We start from the raw sequence: 21,940 nt of genomic DNA, 5'->3' as shown, positions 1-21,940 counted from the left end.
GGCCATATTGGTCATAATGTAATTATTTTCCTCTTAATATACTTGTCATAATAATTTTCCACATTGTCAGATAGATGTCAGACTTAGAAATGGAATGAAATAGCTTCCCCAGGGACACGGCTTGTCGAACATTGCCTGTGTCGTACCTACTGTGTTCAGTTGTTTCTTCATGTCACATAGAGCGAATCAAACTGTTTGAAAACTGTCATCTGTGATTGTGTGGGCATCTTGACAAGGTGAGTTGAATCATAAACTCAACACTTCTGGCTGAGTATGGTGTAGATAGGAATCCTTGTCTATTGCCCTGATGTGCAGGGCTGTACATTATTTAGGATAGGGACGTGTGTATGACCCTGTCCTGCAGTGAGTTGATTAATCCATTTATGACTGGGTGTGGCAGGGATGCTGAGCTTCGATCTGATCTGTTCGTCTTGGGATCATTGCGTCCTCTCTATCACATGTTAGTTCTGCTGTTTGGAATGTAATCAGTCAAGTGTGGTCGCTTTAACAGGTTCTTATCAGTTTTAGGAGCACATGGTTCTGACCCTGACATATTTACCCACATGCGTCACTGAACCATAGTTCAGCTTGATGGTAATTGTAGACTGAGGGATTATCCAGGGCCAAAAGTTAGATTATAGTTTTATATAATTCTGCTTCTGTTGTTGCTGTGGTTTACAGCACCACATGGAATACACGGTTTGAGCTGCAATATCTCTCATACAGTTCTGCTGCCTGTTCCCCAGTTCACACCGAGATTCATTCACCCATCAGCCATGCACTCAGTGACCTACTCTGGTTTCTGATGTGATACACGTCCAATTTTATATTCTCATTCCACTGAGGGTCTCTCCATGGTGTCACACTTACAGTTTGTCTCATTCCCGCTTTAATATATTCATCTGAATCCTTTCCCTTCCAGTATGTGCTACCTTCTGTGTTTAGAGTGAATACATCTCCCGCTGTTTCTCTCCCTAAGAGTAAGAGGTCTGTAGTGTCAGTGATGCGAGCCTTACATAGTTTCAGAACCAATGAATTTGTGTATCTTTTTTTATCTTGCACTTCCTGGTATATGGCGCTCCAGGTTGGACAGAGGGTTTGAGTAACGTTGACACTCATCTTTGAAAAACATAAATTGCTGGGAAAGTTAAGCAGGTCTGGCAGCACCTGTGGAGTGAAAGTAGAGTTAATCATTGGTTCCAGTGATCGTTCTTCAAGGCTCACAGATTCTTTTTTTGTTCTAGTTTCAGATTTCCGGTATCAACAATTATTTGTGTAATTGAAAATGTGTTTTGTTCATTTCTGGAGAAACACAGCAGATCCGCAGCATCTACAGAGACAGAGAAACAGAGTTAGCGTTTCAAGTCCAGTGTGACACTTCTTCAGAACGGAAAAGGATTGGAAAAAGGGCTTTTTAATCCCTTGTCAGAGGTAGTGGAAGTGTGATGGGAAACAGTGTGGAAGCGCAATGCCACTGACGAATGGACTTTTGTTTGTTGTAAAAGAGAATCAAATGTAAAATAAGTATACATTAGGTTGTAAAGGGGGGCATTGGGTTCCTTAATTGAGTGCAAGACAAACGATTCATAAACAGGGCAAGTTCAGTGGGAGACCAAGTGAAGGAATGTATGAAGACTTGAGAACAGCTATAAAGGCGTCATGCTGTGAAGTTATGGAATTGAATACCTACTCCTACAGGCTGTAACGTACCAAAGTGAAATGTGAGGTGTTACTCGAGCTGGGTTGTGCTTCATTTGAACATTGCAACTGCCCAGGACTGAAATGTTAGTATGAGAGCAAGGTAGGTTATTGAAATGGGAAACAATGAGACGGTCAGGGCTCTTCCTACAGACAGAATGGGAATGTTCCTCAGTGCAGTCTCTGTTTGCTCTCCCCAATTTAAAGGAGACTGAATTGTGAGCAGCAATGACAGGAGATTGAATTGAAAGATTACAAGTGAAATGCTGCTTCTTCTGGAAGGTATGTGTTAGATTGTTAAGAAATGAGGAAAAAGTTTACGATCTTTTCAAATGTCCAACTGTATTTCCTATTATATATAGACTACATAGTTTCGCAACTTGGAGGGAGTAAGCACTACAGGTGCGAGAGGACAGAGTTAATAAACTTGGAGCTTGAGAAACACAGAAGACCAGACAGAATCAGAGGAGCAAAAAGGCAATATTTTGATATTGGACCTTTCGTCAGGACTGGTGAGGGGGAGGGGAGCCCAGAAATGGAGTGATGGGATATGGCAGGGCGAATGGTTGGCATGATGGTGGCGTATTCATGCAGGTATGAGGTTACTGTGCTTGGTCAGTGAAAGGGTGGAGCGGATATGTGAGTGAGAAGATGGGCAGGTGGGTCTGGTCAGGGAGAAGGGACGTGGGATAAGGCTGCGTGTGGAGGGATGTTGAAGCTTCTGCAGTCAATATTGAGGCCATTGGGCTATCAGCTTCAAAGGTAAACTCTCAGGTGGTGTTCCTCTGACAGTGGACAGGCTAAGGATGAGCATGTGCTGAAAATGTGTTGCTGGAAAATCGCAACAGGTCAGGCAGCATCCAAGGAACAGAAGAATCGACGTTTCGGGCATAAGCCCTTCTTCAGGAATTCCTGAAGAAGGGCTGATGCCCGAAATGTCGACTCTCCTGTCCCTTGGATGCTGCCTGACCTGCTGTGCTTTTCCAGCAACACATTTTTCAGCTCTGATCTCCAGCATCTGCAGTCCTCACTTTCTCCTTAAGGATGACCATGTCCCCAGATGAGTTGGAGGGGGAATTAAAATGGAAGGTAACTGGAAAGTCGGGTTCGTTGTTGTGTTCAGAGCACTGGTGCTCCATACAGAGCCTGATCCTGCCCCAACAAGCACGTCTCCAACTCCCAATGTTGTCTCTTCTCTATCAGGGAGACCAAAGGGAGTTTCGGGGACATAGTCATGGAGCATCTGCTCTCTGCACGCTTTAACCAACCCTACATTCCAGTTGCCATTCATTTCAATTACTTGCTCACACCGCCCCCGCCCGCTCATCCAGCGACAGATCCATCCTTGGCCTCCTCCACTGTCAGAGTGAGGCCAAATGGAAACTAGGGATCACAACCTGATCTTTCAGCTTGAGAGCTTACAGTTCACTGGTCTCAATATTGACTCACTGGCTTCAAAATCTCTCCACCCACAGCCTTATTTCATGTTCCCCTTCCGTGACCTGACCTAAGCTGTCCCTCTTCCTATTCGCATATCCACTGTACTCTTCCCACTGACCAATCACAATATCCCCATACTTGCATCCCTTTTCGTCATCCCATCTACGCTTCCTTCAGCCCCACGCCCCTCTCTCTATTTACTTCCCAGCTCCCCTTCCCCGGCCCAGTCCTGATGAAGGCTTTCAGCCTGAAAAGTTGACTTTCCTGTTCCTAGGATGGTGTCTGACCTGCTCTGCTTTTTCTGCTTCATATGTATTGCTATATCGGCAGCAACATATTTTGTTGTGCATTTTATACATTTTATTTTATTTTAGCTGTTTACTGACAAGCGTATCTCAACATTCTCACTACAGGGTCAAGGAAACAGTCTCTTTGTCACGAATGTTCCTGTTTGCTTCGAAATGATTTCCTTTGTTTTCACCGTACTTTCAAGTCTGCTGTTCGCAATAGCATTGTAAATGTAACTCTTGTTATGCTGAAGCTTAATCACACCATGTCCAATGTACTTCAGAACTTCCTTGTTCTTATACTCCACACATCCATTCTTAAACGTAAGGATCCATTAAGTCCTTCTATACAACAGTTTCAACTTGCCTGGCCATTTGTAATTTCCTGTCTTCTGTGTCCCTCTCTCCTTACATTTACCAGTCCTCCCACTCTCCAAAATTTCCAGAAAGCTCACCAGCAATGCCTCCACAATCACCTTTGGCATCTCTTTAGAACTACAGGGTGTTCTCCAACTAGTCTCACTGATTGATCCAACTTCACCTTCCCAAGCTCCTTCTCCTTACTGGTGGTCGCTATACTCACCTCTACCCTCTGACTGTCTTGAAGTTCTAACATTTTGCTGGTGTCTTCCACCGTGAAGATTGTTACAATGTATTCAATTCCTCTGCCATTCCATTGCTTCTCATAACTATTCAAGCTTTATTTTTCAACATTCCTTTGTTTGTTCTTTACTCCCTGTCTTCTTTGTTATCTGTCTAAAAATCTGTTTCAACGTTCTTTTCCATTATTAAAAAGCATAATATCATATTTCACCCTCTGCTGCCATTTGCTGTTGTTAGTTATCCCTGCTGGAATTTATAGGCTGCGTAATCGTCTAGATTCCCATAAATCTTCACCACATTGTACGCATTTTCTTTTACTTTTGTGCTGTCCCTGTTTCGTTACCACGCACGGCTGCCTTGTCTTCCGCTGAATATCTTTATTCTTACTTTGGGATGAATTTCTGACGTGCTGCTGAATTATCTCCAGAAACTCCTGTCATTGCTGCTTCACCATATTTCCGTGTTCAGCTCCCCTTTCAACTAACTCTGGCCAACGCCACCCTCCTGTCTTTTTAGTTACATTACTCAATTATAAGCCATCTCATCCAAAAGTGAGCAATAGATGTAAACTGAAAGAGGGATGTTTGAGACTTGGGACACGAAGAACGATTGGAGGATTTATTAACTGGATGGAAAGACAAAGACAGAGAGAATGAATATAGACGTGAAGATGTAAAAATAGAGACGTCTACATGATTGATAGAATTAGATGTGCTTCCCTATTTGGTTTAACAATTCCTGTGTGCAGTGGTCCTTTATGCAGTATATGTGCAACAGATTAATCTGTTGAAATCCTGGATTTGATGCCAGAACATTTATCTCCTTCAATATGAGAGGCACCAACTGTTGACAGAACCCAGCATATGTTTCCTGGTAGAAAATGGATTAGATTAGATTAAATTACTTACAGTGTGGAAACAGGCCCTTCGGCCCAACAAGTCCACACCGACCCGCCGAAGCGCAACCCACCCATACCCCTACATCTACCCCTTGCCTAACACTACGGGCAATTTAGCATGGCCAATTCACCTAACCTGCACATGTTTGGACAGTGGGAGGAAACCGGAGCACCCGGAGGAAACCTGCACAGACACGGGGAGAATGTGCAAACTCCACACAGTCAGTCGCCTGAGGCAGGAATTGAACCCGGGTCTCTGGCGCTGTGAGGCAGCAGTGCTAACCACTGTGCCACCGTGCCGCCCACAAACAAGTTGGAACACCAGAAGCAGGAATTTATAACAGCCATCCGATAAGAATGAAACATTAGATCAGGGAATGCCAGGAAGGGGCAGGAGGCAGACGGTACATTGAGAGAAGGGGAACAAAACCTCTCAGCTGAAGAGTAAATAACATACTAATATTTTATAAGTTTTGTATATCACATGCATCATGTTTGTTAAGTATGTCTCTCTTGTTCATTCTGAATATGTTGCACACATATGAACAATCTTAACTATCTGCACACACGCACAGACACAGACACACACACACACACATACGCACGCACACACCAATGACTGTTCAGCCATTCTATTTGAAATGATTCTGTTTTGTTTACACTTTCATTTGCCATTCCTTCTTCCGAATAAATTATGTTTCTTTCACTGCATTTTATTTTATTCTGTTTGTCAAGAAGACATTGGGGACTGGTGGGGATGTCACTTTACTCCTCATCAGTCTCCACAGCCACTGTCTTCTATTCCTTTCTGTTTATTAACCCATGAAAAATACGTACTGTATCTGACCCCTGAATCCCAATAACCAGGTCAATTTTAAACAGGACACTTACTTTTGCGCTAAGGCTACAAAACATCTCAAAAGGATAATGCATACAAATTGTGCAATAAGATGTTTGCATCTTTACAAACAGATTATAGAATTGCCTTATGTAAACGATAAACAATTAACTGGTAAGAGCAGTGAGAGTAAAATCCAGGGAAATCCGTATTTCTTGTGTATGTTCGGGGCAGTTGTGCCCAGAAGCAGTTTTAATGTTGGAAGTTGTTGTGGTGGAGGACACTTCAGTGTAGTAACAACATCTCGATTGATGCTGTGTAATGATGACTATTCAGGCAGGTTACTATCCCATCCTCGCTATTGTTGGTATTCCTGGTGAGTCGATCTCTGCCCATTTACTAATTCTCTAACCCGTTGTGAATGTCATCATTTTCTCTGTAGTGTATATTTGGCAAAGATCCAAAATATTGTCTTCGCTTTCAATCACAATTTCCATTTCTATACCATGAATTTCATATCCCTCGCTTACAAGCATCTGAGGAGAAACTAAAGTATTTATAACCACCATTACCCCATTTTATCCTGAACTGATTTATATCTCAATATTCCGTCTACCACAAAACCTGCCCAATCCCACTCCCACCTTCACAATATCCCCAGTCTTCACTTCTGCCTCAACACTGTTTCTGAATAAACCATCATCCACATCTTTCCAGTTACAATTCTCTTCGGGCACCTCTTCTCGTTACATATATTTTGATCACAAACTTTTTCTTGCCTCGACTTGGTTCTATGTGAGGTGCAAAGATTGAAGACAGTTTGATTCTAAAATGACTATCAGTATAACCTGTAACCTCAAACGAGGGAGAGGACTATGCTATCAGTGACCAGGAAGTGACCGTTTCATTGAACTGTCTTGATTCTAGAACTTTCTGACCAGGAGTTGGTGTCACGTCCATCATCTCCCAATTGCAGTGTTCTAATGTATTCACACAGTGACGGAATCAATCTCTGCCTGCTGCTGAGGGTAATACCTTCGTCCTGTCTCCATAATGGAAGGTCCGGAAAATCTTCTAGAAATAATATGGGACAGATTGACTGGTAAAAATAAGAACATGATTAGAATTAATAAAGTGAACTTTCTCAAAAACTAATTGAATTGAAGGTTGGCAAGTTACTGCACCAAATGAGTTCCATCCGAGTTTTCAGAGAAGTGGCATTGCAGCTAGTGAATGAGTTATAGAGACATACAGGACAGAAACAGACGCTTCGGTCCAACCAATCCATGCTCACTATTCCAATTCCAAACTAACTTAATCCCACCTGACCGCGCTTGGCCCATATCCGTACAAACCTTTCCTATTCGTGTACTTATCCAAATGTCTTTTAAACGTTGTAACGACAAGAAAGAAGTATTGATTACCCTCCAAATTTCTTTAGAATCTGCAATTTATCGTTCCTGCAGACTGGAAAGTAATTATTGTAATTCTAAATATTTAAAACCAGCGCGGGAGGGAAACGAAAAAAAATGGGTACCATGATGTTAGGTCTGAGGAAAATATTAGAACTTTTTATGAGAAATTTTACAACTCGACGTTTGGGAAATCATGATGTGACTTAGTACAGTCAGCTTAGACTTAGAAACCGGAAATCATCGTTGAGAAACCTGTGGAGTTTGTGTTAGTTGATACATCCACAAGAGAGAAAGAGTGCGAGTGGTGTATTTGAATTTGCAGAATACATTTTTTACATTGTTGTTAACAAGTAAGCAAAGGAAGTTGGAGAACATTGGTAAGTTGCAGACGGGGTGATCTGGATATACCACATGGATTGAGAATTGGTCAGTGGAAGCAATACAGTGCTTCTTGCACTTTTATGGATTGAAGGCAGTTACTCATGGGATATCACAAGTTTCAGTGTTTGAACCACAACAATTTGCAAGGCATAGAAATGATTTGGCTATGAGAAATAAACAGAATGCATCTCATTTTGTATTGATTAAATCGTACAAGTTTGAGAAATGTTGTTTTTCAAAAGGACCTGAATGTCCTTGATCATGAGTCACCAAAAATAGCACATCCAAGGCCGTAAGTATTGGCATCTTATATTGTATGCTGCCCTTCATTGTCATATGATTTATGTGCAAAACTAAAGCCGTCTTCCCGTATTTGTAGGGCCTTGATTAGAGATTATTTGGGGCACTGTGTAGAGGTGTGATCTTCTTTATAAGGCACGATGTCATGAACACAGACACTACTGAAGTAAGTATTAGCAGTCTAATCCATGAGATGATGACTCCATGAGGAGACAGTGATGGAACTGAGTATTTAATCTGTCGTGCTAGGAGACAAAGAGGGATGATTGCGCTGAAACGTGAGGATTAGCGACGATCACATATTTCTGAAAGAGACACTGTTAGGGTGAGAAATGATTAATTTATTAGATTTATTGTCACATGTGCCTAAGTCCAGTGAAAGCTTTATTTATGAGCAGTACAGGCAGATGACAGTAAGCAAGGACGCACAGATCATAGGGTGAAAAATAAATGTGGACATAGTAAGGCGTGCAGGTTACAATGCGCAGAACATTGAAAAAACATGATCAACATGAACAAGATCTTTATTATTTGGAGTTACAGAGTCCATTCATCAGTCTAATATAGCATCCCTGATACTTTATGTGCCTGAATGATCTTTCCCCACATTAATGTGCCATCGGCATGAGGTCCTACAAGAAAAAGCTAGGGAGTTAGGAACCAACTTAACAAAGTAGGACCTCGGAGGATTGCTACATTGTCAAGTACTAGTCAGTGTAGGAATGATTAAATAATCAGGAAGAATGTGTGGCTTGAGAGATGGTGCAGGAGGGAGGGGTTCCGATTTTTGGGATATTGGGACCGGTTCTGGGGGAGGTGAGACTATTACAAATTGGACGGTCTACATCTGGATAGGACTGGAGCCAATGTTCGATGGAGTGCATTTGCAAACGCTGTTGGGAAGGGTTTAAACTAATGTGGCAGGGGATCGGGTAAAAAATCTGTTTAGTGAAATAAAAGGAGGTAGTAACTAAAGCCTAAGTAACTCGATAATGAATTCAACATGACTGAGGGGAAGAGGAGGCAGGAAGCGGAGGATGAACACAGAGGGACTTGTCGTTTTAATGCAAGAACGTAAGGCAGGTGAACGTAGGGCTTGGAATAGTACCTGGGAATATAATGTTATTGTTGTTACTGAACTTGGTTGAGGGAATGGCGTGATTGACAACTAAATATCCCAGGACATTAATGCTTCAGGCGGGGTAGAGAAGAAGGTAAAAGGGGTGGATGACAAGCATCACTGGTCAAAGAAGATATCACAGCAGTGCTGACGGAGTGCCCCATGGAAGATTCGAGCAGTGAGGCAATATGGGCAGAGCTCAGAAAGAGAAAGGGCGCAGTAACAATGCTGGGATTGTACTACAGGCCTCCCAACACCGATCAAAGTACAAATGTGTAGATAGATCACAGAAAGTTGTGGGAGCAACAGGATGGTGGTGATAGGAGATTTTAAGTTTCCTAAAATTGACTGGGATTCACTTAGTGTTAGAGGTCTAGATGGAGCAGAATTTGTAGGACCATCCAGGAGCGTTTTCTAGAGCAGTGTAGAAACAGTTCAACTCTGGAATCGGCCATGCCAGACCTGGTGTTGGGAAATGAGCCCGTCCAGGCAGTGGAAGTTACAGTGGGGGATTACTTTGGGAATAATGATCACAATTCTTTTAGTTTTACAATATTCATGGAGAAAGATGAGAGTGGTCCTAAATGAAGAGTGCTAAACTGGTGGAAGGCCAACTATAGCAAAATTCGGCAAGAGCTGGGGAACGAGGATTAGGACCAGCTGTTTGAAGGGAAATCCGCAAATGATAGGTGGAAGGCTTATGAGGAGAGGTTAATTAGTGTTCAGGAGAGATATGTTCCTGTGAAAATTATGGATAGAAATGGCAAGGATAGGAAACCATAGATGACAAGTGATATTGTGACACTAACTAAAAGGAAAAAGAATGAGTACATAATATCTAGGTGAACGAAGATATACGAGGCCTAGGAAGAATATTGTGAATGTAGGACCAATCTGAAGTGAGGAATTAAGAGGTCGAAAAGGGGTCATGAGATATCCTTAGCCAGCAGGATTAAGGAAAACCTTAAAGCATTTTGGTCACATAAAACGCGAAAGAGGGTAGCTAGAGAAAGGGCCCACTCATGGACAAAACAGGAAAGATATGCTTGGAGGCAGAGAAATCGGGAGAGATTCTTAATGAGTACTTTGCATCGATATTCACCAAGGAGAGGGGCTGGGTGGATGTTGAGGTTAGGGATAGATCTTTGATTACTCTTTGTCAAGTCTGCATAAGGAGGGAGGAAGTGGTGTGTTTTCCAAAAGACATCAAGAAAGACAAGTCCCCAGGTCTGGATGGGATCTTCCCAAGGTTACTGAGGGAAGCGAGAGAGGAAATAGCTGAGGCTTTCACGGATATTGTTGCAGCGTCCTTGAACACGGGGGAGGTCCCTGGGGAATGGACAATTTCTAATGGTGTCTCCTTGTTTAAGGAAAAATCCAGGAAATTACAGACCTGTGATCCTGACGTCAGTGGTAGGGATGCTACTGGAGAAGATACTGAGGGATAGGATATATACCCATTCAGAATACAATGACTTCTCCGTGCGAGGTAGCATGGTTTTCTGCAGGTATGGTAATGGCTTACAAACTTAATAGAATTGTTTGAAGAGGTGACAATGTTGATTGATGAGGGAAGGGATATAGATGTCATACAGATGGACTTTAGTAAGGCATTCGATAAATTTCCCCATGGTAAATTGAAGAAGAAGGTGAAGTTGCATGCGTGTTCTAGCTAGATGGATAGAAAACTGGTTAGGAAACAGGAGACAGAGAGTAACAATGGAAGGGAGGTTATCAAAATGGAGATCTGTGACCAGTAGTGTCCCACAGGGGCCCTTGCTGCGACATTGGTTTTTGTGGTAGACATAAATGATTTGGAGGAAGGTGTAGCTTGTTTCATTAGCAAGTTTTCAGATGACACTAAGATTGGTGGAGGAGCAGACAGTGAAGGGGACTGTCCGAGAATACAGCAGAATATAGATAGATTGGGGAGATGGGCAGAGAAATGACAGATGGAGTTCAATTTGGACAAATGTGAGGCGATGCATTTTGTCCGATCCAATCCAAGAGCAAACTATACAGTAAATAGTAAAGTATTGGGGAAAATTGATGTACAGAGACATCTAGGTGTTCAGGTCCATTGTTCCCATTGAAGGTGGCAAGGCAGATCAGTAGAGTGGTGAAGAAGGTGTTCGGCATGGTTTCCTTCATTGGATCGGGTACTGAATATAAGAGTTTGCAGGTCGTGTTACAGTTGTATAAGACTATAGTTCAGCCACATTTGGAATACTGCATACAGTCTGGTCGCCACACTAGCAAAACGATGTGGATGCTTTGGAGAGAGTGCAGAGGAGGTTCACCAGTATGTTGCCTGGTATGTAGGGTGCCAGCCATGAAGAAAGATTGAACAAATAAGGATTATTTTCATTAGATAGACGGTGGTTGAGGGGGATCCTGATCCTTGGATGGCGAGGCATATTGAGGATCTGGTAAGGACATTAAAGAAGGCATACATTGGGTTTAAGATATTGGGCTTAAGTGAATCCTTAGATGACTACACAAAGTGTAGAAGCACCCTTAAGAGGGGAATCTGAAGCCTGAAAAAAGGACATGACATGGATCGCTCAGAAAAGGTGAAAGATAATCCCAAGAGGTTCTCTAGTCATATTAAGAGTAGAAGCATGATTCAGGATAGAATAGGTCCCCTTACTGATGAGCATGGCTGTCCTTGTGTGTGTGTGTTTGTGGGGGGTATTGTTTAATGAATATTTCTCCTCCATGTTTAATCAGGAGCAAATGATGCATACTAAGGAAATAAGGAAAACAAGTGGGAATGTTTTGCTCTGCATGCATATTACTAGAGTGGAGGCATTTTCTACCTTAAAGCACAATAGGGTGAATAAATCCCCTGGGCAAGAATATGTCCATCGTCGGATGTTATGGGAGGCTAGGAAAGAAATTGCACAGGCCCTTGCACAGATTTTTGCTTCATCGTTTGCCACTGGAGTGGTTCCATTGTTTAAGAAAGGTAGCAAAGACAAACCAGGGAGCTCTTAGTCAGTGAGTGGAACATCAGTGTTAGGCAAGTTGTTGGAGATGATAATGAGAGACAGGATGAACTAACATTTGGAAATTCAAGGTCTGATTAGAAATAGTCAGCATGGATTAGTGTGCAGGAAATCATGTCTGAAAAATCTTTTAATTGTTTCAAAGAGATAACCGTGAGAATACATATGGGAAGGACAATGGATTATCTATATATGGACTTTAGTAAGACGATTGACAAGGTCCCATACGGCAGGTTAGTCAGTGAGTTTAGGTGATTTGCGATCCAGAGAGAGCTAGCTAATTGGATTCAAAATTGGCTCAATGGTAAGAAGCAGAGGGTGATGGTTGAAGATTGTTTTTCCGACTGGAGGTCTATAATTAGTGCCACTGGTGTCAGTGCTGAGAACTTTGTTATTTGTTATTTACATAAATGTTCTGCATGTGAATATACAATGCATGATGAGGGCCATAAGACATTGGAACAGAAATTGAAATATTCAGCCCATCGAGTCTGCTCCACTATTCAGTCATGGTTCATAATTTTCTTAACACCATTCTTCTGCTTTCTCGCCATAATCCTTGATCCCCTTGACAATCAAAAACCTGTCCATCTCAGTCTTATATATACTCAGTAACCTGGCCTCCACAGCCTTCTGTGGCACTGAATTCCATGGATTCCTCACTCTCTGGCTGAAGAAGTTTCTCTTTATCTCCGTTCTAAAAGCTGTTCCATTTACTTTGAGGCTGTGCCCTCGGGTACTAGTCTATTTTACCAATGGAAATATCTTCACAACATCTATTCTGTCCAGACTATTCAGTATATTTCAATTAGATCTCCTCTCATCCTTTTAAAATCCATTAAGTAAAGATCCAGAGTCCTCAAAGTTTCCTCATGTGTCAAGCTTTTCATTCCTGGGACCATTCTCGTGAAACTCCTCTGAGCACATTCCAAGGCCAGTATAAATCTTCTGAGATAAGGGGCCCAAAACTGCACAACATACTCCAAGTACTCCCAAGAGGTTTACTACATTTATGGATGATACCATTAGGAGGTATCGTTGATAGCGATGAACATTATCAGAAATAATCGAGGGATTTTAATCTGATGGGGAAGTGAGCTGAGGATTGGCAACTGCGATTAAATACAGATAAGGCGGAGGTGTTACACTTTGGAAAGTAAAACAAAGATAGGAGTTATACAGTAAATGGTTAGATTCTGAGGAATGTTGTGGAACAGAGGGACCTCGGATCACAAGTCCATATTTCACGGGAAGAGGCGTCACGGGTAGAAAGGGCGGTAAAGAGGGCGTTTAGCATGCCGGCCTTCAACTATCAAAGCATTGAATATAGGAGTTGGGACATTATGCTATCTTTCTGTAAGTCGTTGGTGAGGCCACACTTCGAGCATTGTGTACAGGTTTAGTCATCCTGTTAACCTGAAACGAGTGCAAAGAAGTTTGACAAGAATGTTGTCAGGACTAATAGGCCAGCGTTATAAGGAGGGGTGGGTCAGGTTCGGATATCATTCCTTGGAATGTAGGAGAATGAGGGGGTGTTTTTATGGAGATGCATAATATTACGCGGACCATAGATAGGGTGAATGCATCGAGTCATTTTCCCAGAGATTACAGACTGAAAACTACAGGGCATTCTTTTATGTGAGGGGGTAAGATTTAAGAAGGACCGGAGGGCCAGTTTCATTATGCAGAGAATGGTTTTGAAATGTAATGGGCTGCCAGAAAAAGTGGTTTAGGCAGGTACAATAGCAACATGTAAAACAAATGAATTGATACATAGATGGGAAGGGTTGAGAGTGATATGGTTCAAATGTGGGTACTTGGAATTAGTTGAGTGGGCAGCATGGTCAGCACAGACCAGTTTGGGCCGAAGGGTCAGTTCCCATGCTCGATCACTCTATGATTCAATGACACGCCAATCAAGTCAGTGACACATTGTCACTCCGGCTTATACCAGCCCACACCATGTCACTGTCAGGGGGACACTCCGGGCTACACCAGCCCACACCATGTCACTGTCAGGGGGACACTCCGGGCTACACCAGCCCACACCATGTCACTGTCAGGGGGACACTCCGGGCTACACCAGCCCACACCATGTCACTGTCAAGGGAACACTCTGGGCTATACCATCCCACACAATATTACTCTCGTGGGACACTCGTGGATAGAGCAGCCCACATCATCTCGCCATGCAGTGGCTTCTATCATTTGATTGTCAAAGTTGCAGATCTTATCCACCTGCTTGGTAATGTTCTCGAGGACGTCAGTAATCCCCATCATACACTTGCCCTTTACTATGTAGCAAGCCCGAACCTCTTTGCCGTTTAGGTAGTCGAGGATATACCGGTTTTGCTGAGGGGATAGACGTAATTCTAAGAGCATATCCTTACTTCCTGCTAAGTCCAAACGGTCTCCTTGCCCAAGCGGGTTAGACCATAAATAAGATAGTTTCAATTTGGATGGCTAATAATTCCTGCAGATCCTCCTCAGGAAAACGTGCTGAGAAATGTGTAAGCCAGAAACGGGACTTTACTGTTACCCAAAGAAATACCACCCCTCCAATGCGTGCAGAATACAGGTCAAACTGAACGTTTAGTAGGGAAACCCCAGCCCCATTCCCACGTAGTTGGGCAGGGAACAGAAGTTATGAAAACTGCCCTATCAGCTACAGCACAGAAATTACCTATTTCATTAAGGTTTAGTTTAGATAATGGAGGGGCTTCCCAATATGAAGCAGGCCTGTCATTGTGACAACCCTGAAAGTATAGTTAGTCCATAGCTGCAAAATATGGTCGCACTGGGCTCTTAGGGTGAAAGCAATTCAATAAAAAAGTGATGGGTCTTTCAGTAAGAGATGTGATTACTGTCCCAGATTGGTTCATTCCACCCCACAATTGAGAAGATGGAGGTGCTGTTAGGGGTCTCATAGTAAGGTGTGTGCCATTAAATACCACAAAGAGCCTGAATATCCACAATAATAGAGACACACTCCTCCAGTAGGCATATGCATGAGATGTGAGGCGCCACAGGGAAGCAGTAGTAGTTCGTACATTGGACAAAGGCACATGGAATAAACAGTCACATTCACTTAAATGCTTCCCCATCCTGTACAGTTGTAACAAATTCGATAGGCTTCCCCGGATTTATTATAGGAATTCCACAAGTTAGCAGGTGGGGATAAGTAATAATCAAAGGGAAGATTATATCCGATAAATGCCTAACAGGTATTCCATACACTGTATTTGGGATTCAGGAGGGGGAAAGGGGTCAAAGAGTCCTTTGCTGATGTGAGGACGTAATGCACCACTTCATGCTGGCTGAATATTTGATGATGACTTTACAAAAGCAAATTGTTAGTGAAGGACTCCATCTCCCCCTTTCTCTTTTGTGACGGGCCGATTTAGGCCTCTTGGAGTAGAGGCAACGCTTACCAGAAACACCGAAAGCACAACTGAAATCAAACTGGCTCAAAACACCTTGACAGGGCAAAGCCCAATGAACTTTTCGATCTTCTTGGTGCAGTTGACCATTGCGGCAGTCATTCTTGGTAACATTCCCTACATCAAAGGAATCAGTTTCTCGGGCACGTAAGGACATATTTTCAGCTTAAACGGTACACAGTTTCTGGTTGTTCAGGATCACACAGGTAAACAGCCCCCTCTTCAGCACTAATGCAGGCGACAACGAGTCCACATAACAGGGTAAGTTCGATCTTCATCTTAATGGTCGTTCTGCATTAATGTAAAACATTAGAAGAATTACGATTCGAAACATGCAGCTATATCATAGTAGTCTGGTTTGTTATCGACTGATTCCGGTTCGTTTTCCAGTTCCCCATCGTCTCCATCTCCATCATCACCACCACCACAGCCACCACCCCCACCCCCCCCACCCCGGAATGGCCTCATCTATTGACCTTGGAGTGATGAAGGTGAACCCAGGCGGAATGCACGGCGACCTTTACAGCAGACAGGCTGGTGTGGAGACCCTGGAAGGGCCCTTGCCATTGAGGTTGGTGGCTGCAGCTTGTCCAAATCATGATGAGAATAAAAGAGTTGGAAATTCAATAACTGGGATATTGTTGAGGGAGGGGAGCAGCACCGACGTTAGACTGAAGATCTCCCAAAATCTTGGTCAAAGAAAGAACACAGGAGGACATATCCTCAGTCATGTGTTTGAAATGAATACGGGAGGAGGCATCATTCCAATGTGAGAGGACAGCTCGACTTCGGATGATTTCGGCTGGGGACAAGCGAGGTTTCCCCACAGGAGTTTACTGTAGGTGGAACAACACCAGAGGCACCAACCTCACCCAGGAAAGACCTGTATCAGAAGTCCATTTGGTAAGTTTAGTTTTCAGAATCTGGTCACCAGGCTCCACGAGCCCTGCAGCCTGTCGGCAATAAGCACAATGAAGTTGGTGGTGGATCCCAAAATGAGAGCATAATTCCTCATTAATATCTACAATAAAATGGGGGGCATTGTCAGAATGTAGACAAAAGCAAATACCAAGGCAGGTAATAATCTCCTTGAGTAAAATATTTACAACAATTTTAGCAGTAACGTTGGAAGTGAGGTAAGCTTCAACCCACCAAGGAAAAAAAAATAACAATGACCAAAACATACTTATAGTGCTGACAACTTTGCAACTCAATGAAGTCTTTAAACATCTTTTGCAGTTGGCATTAGTTTGTCAGAGGTCGACTCACACTTGTCAGAGAGCATAGAACATAGAACGTACAGCACAGAACAGTCCCTTTGACCCACGATGTTGTGCCGAGATTTAATCCTAATGTAGAATATAGTAACAACCTATGCACCCCTCAACTCACTGCTATGCATGTGCATGTCCAGCAGTCGCTTAAATGTCCCCAATGACTCTGCTTCAACCACTACCACTGGTAACGCATTCCATGCATTCACAACTGTGTAAAAAAAAACCCTCTGACATCTCCTTATACCTTCCTCCTAATATTTTCAAACTATGAGTGCTAATACCAGTCATTCCTACCGTGGGGAAAGTTCTCTGGCTATTGACTATCAGTTCCTCTCATTATTTTGTACACCTCTGTCTGGTCACCTCTCTTCCTCCTTCTCTCCAGAGAGAAACGTTCGAGCCTATTCAACCATTCTTTATAAAGCAAGCCCTCCAGTTACCATCCTGGTAAACTTCTTTGCACCCTTTTCCAAGCACCTGTATCTTTCCTATAGTAGGACGACCAGAACTGGACACAACATTCCAAGTATTGCCTCACCAGGGACTTGTAGAGCTGCAGCAAAACCTCATGGCTCTTAAGCTCTATCTCGCTGTTAATGAACGCCAAAATGCCATATTCTTTCTTAACAACCCTATCCACTTGTGTGGCAACTTTGAGGTATATATGTACTTGCACACCAAGATCCCTCTGTTGCTCCATACTGCCAAGAATCCTGTCTTTAATCCTATATTCAACATTCGAGTTCCAATTATTCAAAATGCATCACCTCGCATTTATCCAGGTTGAACTCAATCTGCCATTTCTCAGCCCAGCTCTGCATTCTGTCAGGCTGCAGCCTGCATTGTCCTCTATATTATCAACGACACCTCCAAACTTTGTGTCATCTGCAAATTTACAAACTCACCCCTCAACCTCCTCATCCAAGTCAGTTATAAATACTACAAGGAGCAGAGGCCCAAGTACAGAGCCCTGCGAGACCCCACTGAACACTGTCGTCCAGGAAGAATACATTCCATCTACAGCCACTCTCTGCTTTCTGTCAGCTAGCCAATTCTGTATATACCTGTTTAATGCCTGGAAACAGAGTGTTGATGGAGGGTTGTCTGTGTATGTCTGATTAATGGTTGGTGATCGGGTGGTGGTGCAGGGTTAGTGTGTGTTTTCTGTACATATCTGTTTAATGACTGGAGACTGACTGGTGGTGGTCGAAGGTTGTGTGTGTATTTCTGTGCATATCTGCTCAATGGAAAGAGAATAGGGTGGTGGTGGAGGGTTGTGTGTGTGTGTGTTTCTGTGTATCTCTGTTTAATGAAAGCAGATAGGGTTATCGTGGAGGGGTGTGTGAGATTCTGTGTTTATCTATTTAAGGGCTGGAGACAGGGTGGTGGTAGAGGGTTGTGCGTGTGTATTTCTGTGTATATCTGCTCAATGGCAGGATAACAGGGTGGTGGTAGAGGGTTGTGTGTGTGTTTCTGTGTATATGTGCCTAACGCCAGGAGAAGGGTGGTGGTGTGTGTTTCTGTGTATATCTGTTAAATGGCAGGAGACAGGGTGGTAATGGACGGTTGTCTGTGTCTTCCTGCATATATCTGCTTAATGTCAGCAGGCACGTTGTTCATGGAATATTGTGTGTGTTTCTGCATGTTTAATGGCAGGAGACAGGGTGGTGGTGGAGGGTTGTGCCTGTATGTGCGTTTTTGTGTATATCTGTTTAAGGGCAGTAGGCAGGGTGTTCGTGGAAGGTTGTGTGTGTGTGTTTCCGTGTATAACTATTTGATGACAGGAGACAGGGTGGTGAAGGAGGTTTTAGTGAGTGTGCGTGTGCGTTTCTGTGCATATGTGCTTAATGGCACGAGACAGTTTGGTGTGTGTGTGTGTCATTGTCTGTGTGTTTTTTTGTTGTGTGTATGTTTCTGCATATATCTATTTAATGGCAGGAGACAGGGTGTTGTTGGAGGGTAGAGTGCCTGTGTCTGTGTGCTTACTGGCAGGAGACAGGGTGGTGGTGGAGGGTTGTGTATGTATGTGTGTTTCTGTGTATATCTGTTTAAGGTCAGTAGGCAGGGTGTTTGTTGAAGGCTGTATGTGTGTTTCTGTGTATATCTGTTCACTGGCAGGAGAGAGAGTGTGGTGGTCGAGGGTGGTATATGTGTTTCTGTGTATATCTGTTTAATTGCAGGAGACAGGCTGGTGGTGGAGGGTGGTATGTGTTTGTTTCTGATTATATCTGTTTCATGGCAGGAGGCATGGTGGCGGTTGAAGGTTGTGCGTGTGTTTCTGTGTATATCTGCTTAATGGCAGGCAACAAGATGTTCTTCGGGGGTTTGGTGTCTGTGTGTGCGTTTCTGTGTATATCTGTTTAATGGCAGAAAACAATGTGGTGGCTAACAGTTGTGTGTTTGTGTATTTCTACGTTTAGCTGTTTAATGGCAAGAGACAGGGTTGTGGTGGAAGTTTGTGTGTGTGTTTTTCTGTGCATGTCTGTTTAAAGGCAGTAGACAGGGTGATGGTGTTGAGATGTGTTTGTGGCTCTGTTTATATCTGCTTAATCGCCAGAGAGTGTGTGATGGTGGAGGGTTGTGTGTGTGTGTTTGTATGTGTCTCTGATTAATGGCAGCAAACAGGGTGGTGGTTGAGGGTTCTGTATATGTGTGTGTGTTTATATGTATATCTGTTTAGTGGCAGGAGACAGGGCGGTGGTTGAGTGTAGTGTGCGTGTATGTGTGTATATCTACTTAATGGCATGAAATAAGATGGTGGTGCAGGGTTGTGTGTGTGCTTCTGCATACATCAGTTTAATGTCGGGTGACAGGGTGGTAGTGGAGGGTTGAGTGTGTGTGTTTCTGTAGATATCTATTGAATTTCAGGATACAGGGATGTGGTAGAGGTTTGTGTGTGTTTCTGTGTACATGTGATCAATGGTAGAAAACAACTTGTTGGTGTAGTGTCGGGTGTGTGTTTCTGTGTATCGCTGTTTAATGGCAGGAGACAGGATGGTAGTGAAAGGTCGTGTGTGTTTCTGTGTATAATTGATTTATGGAGGCAAGCAGGGTAGTGGTGGAGGGTTCACTATGTGTATGTTTCTGTATATACCTGTTTACTTGCAGGAGACCGGCTGTTGGTGGAGGATGGTATGTGTTTGTTTCTGAGTACGTCTGTTTCATGGCAGGAGACATGGTGGCGGTTGATGGTTGTGCGTGTGTATCTGTGTATATCTGCTTAATGGCAGAAAACAAAGTGGTGGTGTACGGTGGTGTGTGTATTTCTATGTATATCTGTTTAATGGCAGGAGACAGGGTTGTGGTGGAGGGTGGTGTGTGTGTGTGTTTGTGGATATCTGTTTAATGATAGGAGACAGTGTGGTGGTGGAGGCTTGTCTGGATATTTCTGTAAATATCTGTTTAATTGCAGCAGACAGGGTGGTTTTGGAGGTTAGTGAGTGTGTGTTTCTGTATGTTACTGTTTAATGAATGTAGATAGGGTGGTCGTGGAGGGTTGTGTGTGTTTCTGTGTGTATTTGTTTTATGGCAGAAAACAATGTGGTAGTGAAGTGTTGTGTGTGTGTTTCTGTGTATCTCTGTTTAATTGCAGCAGACAGGGTGGTGTTGGAGGAATGGGTGTGCGTGTTTTTGTGTATATCTGTTAGACAGGAAACCGGGTGGTGATGGAGAGTTGTCTGTATGTTTCTGTAAATATATGTTTAATTGCTAAATGACAGTAAACAAATTGCTGTTCAAGGGGTGTGTGCGTGTGTAATGGCAGGAGACAGGGTGTTGGTGTCGAGCTGGGTGAGTTTCTGTTTAATCACCGGAGAGTGTGTGAGAGGGGAGGTGTGTGTGTGTGTGTGATTGGGGAGGTGTGAGGTGTGAGTGTGATTGGGGAAGTGTGAGGTGTGAGTGTGATTGGGGAGGTGTGAGTGAGTGAGAATGTGTGAGTGTGTGAGTGTGTATCTGATTAATGGCAGCAAACGGGTTGGTGGTGGAGGGTTCTGTATGTGTGTGTGTTTCTGTGTATATCTGTTTCAGGGCAGGAGACAGGCTGGTGGTCGATGGTTTTCTGTGCGTATTTCTGTGTATATCGGCTCATTGGCAGGAGAACAGCGTGGTGGTGGAGGGCTGTGTGTGTGTTTCTGTGCATATCTGTTTATTGCCAGGAGACAGGGTGGTGATGTAGGGTTGTATGTGCGTGTTTCTGTGTCTATTTGTTTAGTAGTAGGAGACAGGGTGGTGATGGAGGGTTGTGGGTGTATTTCTGTGTCTATTTGTTTAATAGTAGGAGACAGGGTGGTGATGGAGGGTTGTGGGTGTATTTCTGTGTGTACCTGTTTAATGGCAGGAGGCAGGGTGTTCGTGGAGTGTTGTGTGCGTGTTTCTGTATACATCTATTTAATGGCTGTGCACAGAGTGGTGGTGGAGGGTAGTGTGTGTGCGTGTTTCCGTGTATAACTGTTTAATAGAGAAAGTGAGGACTGCAGCTGCTGGAGATCAGAGCTGAAATGTGTTGCTGGAGAAGCGCAGCAGGTCAGGCAGCATCCAAGGAGCAGGAGAATCGACGTTTCGAGCATGAGCAGCAATCAATTTATTGAAGAAGGGCTCATGCCCGAAACATCGATTCTCCTGCTCCTTGGATGCTGCCTGACCTGCTGCGCTTTTCCAGCAACACATTTTCAGCTACAACTGTTTAATGACAAGAGACAGGGTGGTGCTGGAAATTAGTGTGTATGTTTCTGTATGTATCTGTTTAATTGCAGGACACAGTGGTGGAGGAGGGTGGTATCTGTGTGTGTTTCTGTGTATATCTATTTAATGGCAAGAGACAGTGTGGTGGTAGAATGTAGAGTGTCTGTGTTTCTGTGTCTATGTGGTTACTGGCAGGAGACAGGATGGTGGCGGAGGGTTGTTATGTATGAGTGTTTCTGTGAATATCTGTTTAAAGGCAGTAGGCAGGGTCTTCGTGGAAGGTTGTGTGTGTGTTTCTGTGTATATCTGTGTAATGGCAGGAGTCAGGGTGGTGGTCAAGAGTTTGTGTTTGTTTGTTTCTGTGTATATCTATTTAATGATAGGAGACAGGGTGATGGTTCGAGGATTGTGGGTGCATTTCTGTGTATATCTACTCAATGGCAGAGTTCAGGGTGATGGAGTCGAGATGTGTGTGTCTGTTTATACCTGCGTATTAATCCCCTTCTTCAGCTCCCTCCTGGCTATCCTGTATTCCTCCAACGCTCTGTCTGAACC

This window comes from Chiloscyllium punctatum, unplaced genomic scaffold (genome assembly GCF_047496795.1).
Source record: "Chiloscyllium punctatum isolate Juve2018m unplaced genomic scaffold, sChiPun1.3 scaffold_136, whole genome shotgun sequence".
NCBI classification, from domain to species: domain Eukaryota; kingdom Metazoa; phylum Chordata; class Chondrichthyes; order Orectolobiformes; family Hemiscylliidae; genus Chiloscyllium; species Chiloscyllium punctatum.
This window is presented reverse-complemented; position numbering follows the sequence as displayed.